Source organism: Mustela erminea, chromosome 5, assembly GCF_009829155.1.
Source record: "Mustela erminea isolate mMusErm1 chromosome 5, mMusErm1.Pri, whole genome shotgun sequence".
NCBI lineage: Eukaryota > Metazoa > Chordata > Mammalia > Carnivora > Mustelidae > Mustela > Mustela erminea.
The window spans coordinates 104,215,657-104,225,969 of NC_045618.1; the positions used below are offsets into that span (position 1 = coordinate 104,215,657).

The window sequence follows — 10,313 nt, forward strand, 5'->3', positions numbered from 1 at the left end:
CTGCAGCACTGTTATGTTAAGAAAAGCACTTGACCCACATTCCCACATTCTCACCAGGGACTTGATGGCCGTGGCAGGTTCCACAGTTGGTGGGACATAGGAATGGCAGTAATGGAGAACATGTGGCTTGAGTCCTCTTTCTGTTTCAGTGCAGGCTCCTAGAGGGTATGCCCTCCTAGAAAGCATAATAATAACCAAAGTGTCAAGAAGGAAATCAAGGCCTTGGGGTTAAGTAAGGTGTCAAGGGCAGATAAGGAGATAAAGAGAGGAAAATCAGAATTTAAATCCAAATCATCTGACTACAGGTTCTTAACTTTTATTCTGCATTACCTCCCACTCTGGAGGAGGAGGGGGAAAGTAGTAGGAGCATTAGGAATACTTGTTATTGATTGTTTCCAATTTCAAGAGTTCCTTTCCATGATCCATTAGTCGCCTTCTCTTATTTTACTGCCACCCTCAAGTGGTATTGCAGAGAAAGGCAAAGATGTCCCTGTGGATCAGACAAAGAAAGAATAAATAAATGCCAGTCTCCCTAATACCAGCAGCTTCTCACTGTAACACATGCCTGAAGTCCTGAAAAGGAATACGAGGATGGACTGGGAGGGGTGGGTAGAAGGAGCAGAAATGGGACCCTAAGGATACAGGACGCAGGATGCATTTTTCTGTTTATCAAGGAATTTCTTGTTTAGTTTTACCTTGGCAGCTCTCCTGTGTGTTTTTTAAAGTAGAGAAAAGAAGATGGGAAGCAGAGCTGCCGAAAACTCCAGTGCCTGGAAATAGCCAGGGGTCTAAGAGATTGCAGCCAATAGGACGAAGGGAGAGAGGGTCATTATTTATACGCTCCCAAGCTCTTGCGGGGAGAGTCTGCTCGCATCTCTGGTTCCAGATGGCTAGCTTTCCAGCCCACAAAGATGGATAGATACAATGATGTGTTGGAATATGAACCATTGTGGAATTAACCAAAAGAAACATTTTTTCTTTCTTACTTCAGTATGTATTCTGATCTCAAGGGAGTACATCGACTACCTATTAGATATTCACAGAGGTGAACAGATTGTTATGATGGGTTGCAAAACACAAAGGTTACAGGCCACCAAACGTAAGGCTTAGATACACTGACATCAGAAACCTCGTGGAAGGGAGTGCTAAGCTGTGAAAGGACAGCAGCTGGGAGAGTGTCCCCAGGGCAGCAATCACATGTGCCTCTGGCAGCCCTGAGTTGTCATCTTTTCAGTCTGCACCTGTCTCTTCTTCTGGACTCCAACCCCCACCACCCATTCTCAGTTCCATTTTCATCTCCCAGATCAACCTTTGGATTTCAATAAAGAGCTATGGGCAGTTTTAATAGCTCATTGAAACTTGTCATGCCCAGCCTTAGGGACTTGACTTTTTCTCATCATTTTCAAGAAATCTTTTACTAATCTATTTCTACCGCATTCATTTGAAAAATGTCAGCAATGATTTGTTACTCATGTGTTTGGTTAGAGTTTCTGTAGAGAAACATTCTGGGTCAAACAGTAGCCAGTGCCCAAACCCTTGAGCCAAAGCAGGACTTCCTCCAAGAGACTAACTGGCTCCCCCTGCAAAAAAAAAAAAGTTTGTGTGTGTGTGGAATCAAATTGTTCTTCCAAAGTAATATTTAAAATCAAATTGAAGTTTAGAAAGCAATTTTTTGGTGATTGATTTAATTATGTATTCAAGCATGATTCAGTAGTCCTAAGAATGATGTTTTTCATAGGCCTTCTTTGTCATGATGCCAATTTTGTATTTTTTTCTGCAACGTTTGTGTAAATATAAGAAACCTTAATAGGAAAAGTGAGATTAACTGAAGGTTTTGAGTTAATTCCTTTACGTACTTCCTGTCCGTGTCATAAACTCGTAAGAGTATGGGTGGTCTGAAAACCACAAGTTTAAGCTGAACCTGTGTTTAACAAATCAATCTGATGAGTGTCTACAAGCATTTTTTTTTTTTAAGATTTTATTTATTTGACAGAGATCACAAGTAGGCAGAGAGGCAGGCAGAGAGAGAGGGGGAAGCAGGCTTTCCGCTGAGCAGAGAGCCGGATACAGGGCTTGATCCCGGGACCCTGGGACATAACCTGAGCCAAAGGCACAGGCTTTAACCCACTGAGCCATACAGGCACCCCAACAAGCATTTTTAAAAAGGTGGGGGAAAAAATAATGGAAGAGAAAATATCAGAGTTTATTACCTATAATTGAAATATTTTTCAGGAAGTGTTTGCTTGAGTTGAGTGTGTGTGTGTTGGCTTTTAATTTGTTTATTGCTTTGGGTCTCATAAAAACTTTTTTGGGAGGGGAGAAACTACTGTCCAGAAAGACAGCAGAGAAAATAAAAGCTCCTCGCGAGAGGCTGGATTATTCAGAAGCCTGAAAAGCAAATTAAGGAACTTGACTTTATGTAGAATCCATTCCACCTCCTTAAGCATATAGTAAAAAATGGTATGGTAAAGGGGAAGTTTCTGTAAGAGTTGGGCAGGGGTATGAGCGATTGCTTGGGATCAGGGACAGATGCGGTGAACTATCACTGACATTTCTCAGAACAGACCCCACTCCTTGCTGTCTTAAGCATGAAAGGAATTTTTCAAACGGATATTGGCTAGCTCGCAGAAAGGCTGGGAAGTTGAGAGAACCAGGCTGAGGAAATGAGCAGAACTGAAGGGGATGACAGAGCCAGAGCCACAGGTGAAATCTGCCCCATAGAGCTGGGTCTGCTGAGGACCCTGTCTACCCAGCAGCTGGGGACCGGTCATGGAAGCTGGAGCTGACCCGGTCAGCGAAGTTCTCCTAGGTAGCCCGGAAGACATCCAGCAGTGGTACAGCTGCCCCTGTGACCACAGCAAAACATTCTCAACTGTTCCATCCCCCATGCATCCTTGTTTCAGATGCAGTGTCTGGAATGGCTACTTCTGGTTGGCCAAACTCGGGGACAGAGACATGAGCTCTGGCTTCAGGAGGGGTTGGGAGACATGATCTGCCCTTTCTGGTTTCTGCAGATGGAAGCTGGGTGTGCCTCTAATGATCCTGCCCCCAGTTCCAGTGTGTGGAGGCAGCTCCCACGCACTACCAGGCAGTTCTCAAACACCAGATGGGCGTCCTACAGTTGAACTCAAGGCTGACACTGGCTATTTGGAGACAGCAGTGGATTCCACAGGCTAAGGGCTCAGTCCTGCCAAGACTGGCCCTCTGCCTCAGGGGCCAGTTTCTCACTGACTGGTTATAAATCACAAATTCTCACAACGGCCTCCTTGGGTTCAATTAATTTGCCAGAGGGGCTCACAGAACTCAAAGAAAGATTTTATGTATTAGGTTATTGGTTTATTTAAAGAGGATGTAACTCAGAAATAGCCAGATAGAACCGATATATAGAACAAGATAGCGAGAAAATACGCAGAACTCTCCCTGAATCTACCTTCCCAACCAGGAAGCTCCCATGCTTGTGGAATTTTTAAGGAGGCTCCATGACACAGGGATGATTGGATAATTATTAGCCTTTGGTGATTGATTCAACCTGTAGCCTTTCTCCCTTTCCTGGAACTTAGGGTGGGACTGAAAGTTCCAACTCCCTAATCTCGTGGTTGAGTTCCCTGGCAACCATCCCCCATCCTTTCATACCTAAGGGCTTTCCAAAAATCGCCTCATTAACATAACAAAAGATACCTTTATATTCTCGCCACTTAGGAAATCCTGAGGGTTTTAGAAACTCAGCCAGAGAACGAGACAAAGACCTATATATCTTATGATAAGTCACAATATCACAGCCTCCCATCAAGATTCAGACAATGGAGGACTCTCTAAACATAGAATAGGAGTTGGTTCATCATAGACCAGCTAGATGATTGCAGTACTCCCGCTGAGGTGATGAGGGCTTTGGAGTAGGGTGTGACAAAGAAAAAGAAGCCCAAAGAATAACTAAGCCAAGAGATCAGTGAAAGAAGAAACAAACAGACTTGGTGACATTATGTACAGATGATTAACAATGGGGAATGGAGAAACCTAATACCAGGCTTATGTCTTGGAAGTGAAGAGAGGTTGGTACAGCTGGCAGATACAAGAACTGAGAAAAGACGAAACTGAGGAATGGTTGTGTAGCCATATTAATGACCACAGGACTTAATCCTTCTTCGAGACAGTGGCCATGATGAAGGTAACTCCTTCAGCTAGTCCTGTTCTTTAAGATCATTTCTAAGACGACTTACATTATACCATTGTCTTTTGTGGCTCTCCTATATATTGTCATTGGTCATCTGATACTCTCATGGGCTTAGAATTTCCTAAACCAGTGTTCTCATTTAGCCTTGTAGCCTGCATCCTACACTCTTTCAATATTCACTTTTACATGCATTTTGAAAACTCATACCAGAAAGAACCTTAAAGAATGCTTTATTTTTTAAAAAATTGTAACATGTAGCATTTACAGGAATCACAATTTCCCATTCAGATTCGGCGTGTTAAAAGACTCAAGCACATATTTATAATGCAAACACAGAAGCACAGATAAACCCTGGGTAATAAATCTATATGGCAATGACTGCCCATGCTTTCCCCTCCCAAGATGAGAAAGGGTCGACCATCAGTCACAGCTCCAGTGCCCTTCATTCTGGCCATTTAGGACGGGACCTGAATTCCATGCATATCCATCCATCCAACATCAGGTTGATGAGTGTACTTGCTCATATGCATCTTGTGTCTCCTACAACTTCTAACTACGCTAGACCCTGCAGTTTAGAAAGTGCAGTAGGCTAGGTTATTAAGAGAATATGAAAAAACCAAACGAGAGAAGTGCTCAAATCAGTTTGTAGCAGTTCGCAGCTAGAAGACTGGACTGAAAACCACTGTAAGTCCTCCAGCATTACTTCCCTGGTGTCTCCTTTCCTAATTACTCTTTTCCACCTCCTTTTATGCACAGAGCTTACTTACGCGTTTCAAATTTCCTTGCTTTTAAGATGAAAGCCAGATATTGAAGTCTCCCTAGTAATTCTGAAGCTCTTATATCCTGTCTGGCATCATGGTGTCTAGATGCTTCCAAATTTACACTCTTTTCCTTGTATTTCAGACAAAGAAACTAGGAATGTATAAATGAATTGCGTTTAATGAGTTGTGAAAATCAAGAGACGTGGGGTGAGGCAGATCTTTTCCAGTTCTGGAATCCTATGAAAGAAGACCGAAAAATCAATGCTTTGAATGAGTTTAGAATGAGGGTCAACTCGTTCTTCATCATCATGATTTTTAAAGTCATACCAAACAAGTCACTCCAGACTCCTCCTGAACTAGTGCTTGCCGATTCTTGTCATCAACAGGGATTGGTGCCTGGAGATTATATTCTTAAATTATACCTACCTAAATCAAAGGAAAGATACAATAGGGTGCCTGAAAAACAAAACAAAACACAACCACAGCTGCATTCTGTGTGATTCAGTGGTCAAGAAATTGTGATATATACTGGAAGAGACTTAGGAACTTTTCCTAGAATCTTCTCTTCCTCCTCGCCCAGGCCATGTCCCTTCATTGAGTTCATTCCTCTTCACCTGGATCTTAGATTTTCGCTCAAAGGCCATTTCATCAGGGAAGCTATGCCTGGCACCCTAAATGAGGTGAAATCCCCTGTTACCTTCTTTTTATGACTCAAGTTTGTACCCAGAGATCTGCTTTCCCACTCCACATGAAGGCAAGAGTATATCTTTTTGGTTTGTTTATTTGTTCTAGTATCTTGCACAGTTTGGGCACATAGTAATCATTCAGTACCTAATCAACAAATCAGGAGTCCTGAATTCTAATCCTAACCTTGCTTCTAACCTTGGAGGAATTTTCTTGTGATCTTGGAAAAATTGTCTTCCTCTTGTTGATCTTGATTTCTTCACTCTATAAAATGAAGATTTGGGGCTGGCTAATATCTTAGGAACTTCTCCGTATTTCATGATCCAGAAACGTTCTTTAAGAAAAATTCGATGGTAAATTCTTAATGAGAGGCAGGGTAAGATGCCATTTCACCAGTGCAAGCATCTTAGCAGGATAGGCAAGCTGGTTATTCTGAGCTGCAAGAGAACACTTATTTTGAGATACTGGTAGATTTCCTGAATTCCTTAGATTTTCAGTTTTGGGGAGATTCAAACTTGGATAAATTGCTGAGAACAGGGCTGGAAAGGGTTTGGGGATCAGAATATCTATTAAGGAAAACTGAAAAGACAGTTATAGGGAAAAGTGGTGGGAATCATAAGAAAATATTTCTACATACTTATATACGTATGTGTTCTGCCCAACTAGAACGGATGGTGGTGAATCCTTTTGAAAAGTGACTATTAGGGGCACCTGTGTGGCTCAGTGAGTTAAAGCCTCTGCCTTCTGATCAGGTCATGATCCCAGGGTCCTGGAATCGAGCCCTGCATCAGGCTCTCTGCTGAGCAGGGGGCCTGCTTCCCCTCCTCTCTCTCTGCCTGCCTCTCTGCCTACTTATGATCTCTGTCAAATAAATAAAATCTTAAAAAAAAAAAGAAAGAAACCCCTTTTACGAAGATGGCGCCAAAAGCTAAGAAGGAAGCCTCTGCCCCTCCCAAAGCCGAAGCCAAAGCAAAGGCTTTGAAAGCCAAGAAAGCGGTGCTGAAAGGCACAGTCACAAAAAAAAGAAGATCCGCACATCACCTACGTTCCGACGACCCAAGACTCTGCGTCTCCGAAGGCAACCCAAATACCCTCGAAAGAGCGCCCCCAGGAGAAACAAGCTTGACCACTATGCCATCATCAAGTTTCCCCTGACTACTGAGTCAGCCATGAAGAAAATAGAAGACAACAACACACTTGTGTTCATTGTGGGTGTCAAGGCCAACAAGCACCAGATCAAACAGGCTGTGAAGAAGCTCTATGACATTGATGTAGCCAAGGTCAACACCTTAATCAGGCCTGATGGAGAGAAGAAGGCATACGCTCGGTTGGCCCCTGACTATGATGCTTTGGATGTTGCCAACAAAATTGGGATCATCTAAACTGAGTCCAGCTGGCTAAATCTAAATACAGTTTTTTCATGATAAAAAAAAAAAATAAGAAAGAAAGAAAGAAGAGAAAAGTGACTATTAGTATGCTAAAGTATTTTGTAAATTCAGTTTTTCATCTAATGAGATTCTGAAAGCGCTGCCCAACCACGTTTTGACCCATCTGCATGCTTCTTTGCCTCAGACTCCTCCTTCTACAGCCTTAGAGCCAGTTTTTTAGAACGATACCCTGGTTGAGGGGGGAGGCTGAGTTCCCCCACGATGCTCTACCTGGGAACAAATTTCTGCATCTAATAATAACCAGAAGGAAATATCCTGTGCAAATATTTGAAACTGAGACAGGCGGCTTTTGACACTTCTGCCAATGTCTTTCATTAAATGTTTGTCTAAAAAAGCAACTGCAACCCAACCGTCTCTGAACTGTATCTCATTTTGCTTGAGGACATTTATCATTCTGTTCCTTCCTCTGCTCTGCTTTAATCTCATGGGAGTTTTCATTAAAAAAAAAAAAAAAAACTGATCTGAAGATCAGAAGCCATGTCAGTGATATGAATGGGGGCAGGGTCCTGATATACCATTTCCTATCGGTCTGGGAGGAGACGTCTGCTGAATTTGGATGCTGGGTGAGGAGCAGGTTGGAGCTGTGAAATGACCATGGGAGGAGCAGGAGGTGGTAAGTGGCCACTGACCGGCCATTGTACCAGCACTCAGGTCTGGCAGCTCAGGCCTGGAGGCCAGTGCGCAGCTGGAGGGGCAAGAAAGAACAGGAGGACCACTAGGGCTGCTGCCCTTGAGAATCAATGCTTAATGTACAGCACAATGACTAGAGTTCATAATACTGGATTGTATATTTGAGGATGCTGAGAGAATAGAAGTTCTCATTACAAGGGAAATATTGGTGACTATGCATGGTGACAGATGTTAACTAGATTTATTGTGGTGATCATGTTGCAATATATACAGATACTGAATCATTACGTTGTACACCTGAAACTAATATATCAATTATATCTCAATAAAAAATTTTCGTAGCAGTAATACAGGTACTACTATTGTCCCTGAAAATTTTTCTATAGATCACGTTTTCATAAGCTAATAGATGTATTTAATGATTACATGAGAATTGTGTACTTTAAAAAAAAGTAATTCAGTGCTAATAAAATAGCCTTCTACAATAAGAATTTAAAAAGGAATCGGTGCCATTCACTGAGAGATGAAGGAGAGGGAACAGCCCAGAATCTACCAATCCAGGTTTCCTCTTGTGTCTTGCCTTTTGTGGTACAATGTAGCTTCATCCTGGCTACCAGCAACCCTCAAGGCCAAGGCAGATTTCAGTTCAGGATGCTCAAAAATTGCTGTTTCTGGCCTCTCCTCATTACTATTATATTTTTCTTCTCCTCTCCCAGCATCGAGGTAGAGATAGGATGATACAACCAAACAGTAATAAGCAGTGTTTGTATCAAAGTTCTCAACCAGGCACTGTGCTGAGTGCTGTCCATACACTGCCTCTTTAATCTTTAATTCTTTTAAACTGAAGCACAGGGACAGTGGCTCAGTCAGTTAAGCATCTGCCTTTGATTCAGGTCATGTTCCTATGGTCCTGGGATCAAACCCACATAGGGCTCCCTGCCCAGGAGGGAACTTGTTTCTCCTTCTGCCTGCTGCTCCCCCTGCTTGTGCATGCTCTCTCTATCTCTGACAAATAAATAAAAAAAATCTTTAAAAATTTTTTTTAAATAAAAAAACAAAATAAAATAAACTGAAGCACCAAGTGGTTAAATAACTTAGTCAAAGTCTCCGGTTGGCCAATAGTAGACCAGGATTCGAACCCAGGATCTAGGACTTCAAAGTCTACACCTTAAAACCACATTATCAAATGACTCCAAACATCTAGCTAAGGCCCTTAACAAATCAAGTACAAATGACCCTTGAACAACAAAGGGGTGAAGGGCACCAACCCCCAAATAATTGAAAATCCATGTATAACTTTGAACTCCAAAACTTGACTACTATAGCCTACTGTTGACCTGAAGGCTTACTGATAACACAAACAGTCTATTAACACCTATTTTGCATGTTATAAATATTATATACTGTATTCTTAAAGTAAGCTAAAGAAAAGAAAATGTTATTAAGAAAATCATAAGGAAGAGAAAATACATTTAAAGTGTTGTAATTACTGAAAAAAATCTGTGTGTAAGTGGACCCTCACAGTTCCAACCTGTGGTGTTCAAGTGACATTTACTTTACAGATAGATTAACAGGCATGTGGCCCTTGATCAGACCTTATGTTTGACATAGTAAAGATTAGACTCAGTAGTCCCTGTCTTTATGTAATTTACATAATTTATATTACCATAACTTAGTACCAAGAGTCTCCATTTAATTTTAGAAATACTGAAAAAAAATTGGGAAAATGGGAAAATATTCACTCAAGATCAAGGATCAATTAGACTTATGAATGAAATCAGGTCTTAATGAGATTCCTGCCAAACAAAAACCCTTGTTGTTTCTATGACTCATGTTCAGGGACTTAGGAAGCAGGGATGAGAAAGTCCTCAGACTTGGAGCATGACTGTGGAAGATCTGTGGTCTGGGAGTCAAGTGATTGGAGTCAAGGGCCAGCTCTGCATTTGCTCAGCCACTCTGGGGCTTTGAGCAGGGTTCTTGGAACTGGTGCTCGGGTTCTCATCTGGAAATTGAGGTGTGATTAGATCAGTGGTCCTCTTTGGTGACACCTGCAAATCACCTGGGGAGGTATAGAAACTAGGAATGCCCCATCCCAACTTAGGAGATACTGATTGAATTTGTCTAGAGTGAGGCCCAGACCATCATAATTTTTTCTAAGTTGTTCGGGTGATGTGGCCATGCAGCCAGTTTGAGGGAACTACCCTGGATCAGAAAGTATCCTATATTCCTGGCAGACAGAAATTTCTATAAGTCAGTGCTTCTGTCACTAAGCTATGACATAGGTCATTTCCTATGGCCTCAGAAGCCAGCCATGCAGAAGGTTGAAACTAGATCAAGAAGCACCACCAAGTCTGGTCCAGTTTGAGGAAGATGTCTGCCTGAGGTAGTCATTGCATTCCTTTTAAACTTTATAAAGAAGCTACATAGAAATCCCTAAAATACTGGAGTTTTTAGCCTGTTTTGACAAGCCAGTGCATTGTCAAGAGCAGAGCTAAGGGTTGGATGTACTCAAGCGTGGAAGCTATGAAAGAGCCCGAGCAGGAGAGTGGGGAAAAGTATTTGCTTTATACATATATGGCCTCAAAGCCTTTCTTGATGAGTCATTCTTTGAATTAAGCC

At 42.0% G+C, this 10,313-nt stretch overlaps 1 pseudogene; it reads left to right on the top strand.

Annotated features, from left to right (window-relative positions):
• The first annotated feature begins 221 nt into the window (after positions 1-221).
• LOC116590012 lies at positions 222-6,998 on the top strand (annotated as a pseudogene).
• Positions 6,999-10,313: the final 3,315 nt, after the last annotated feature.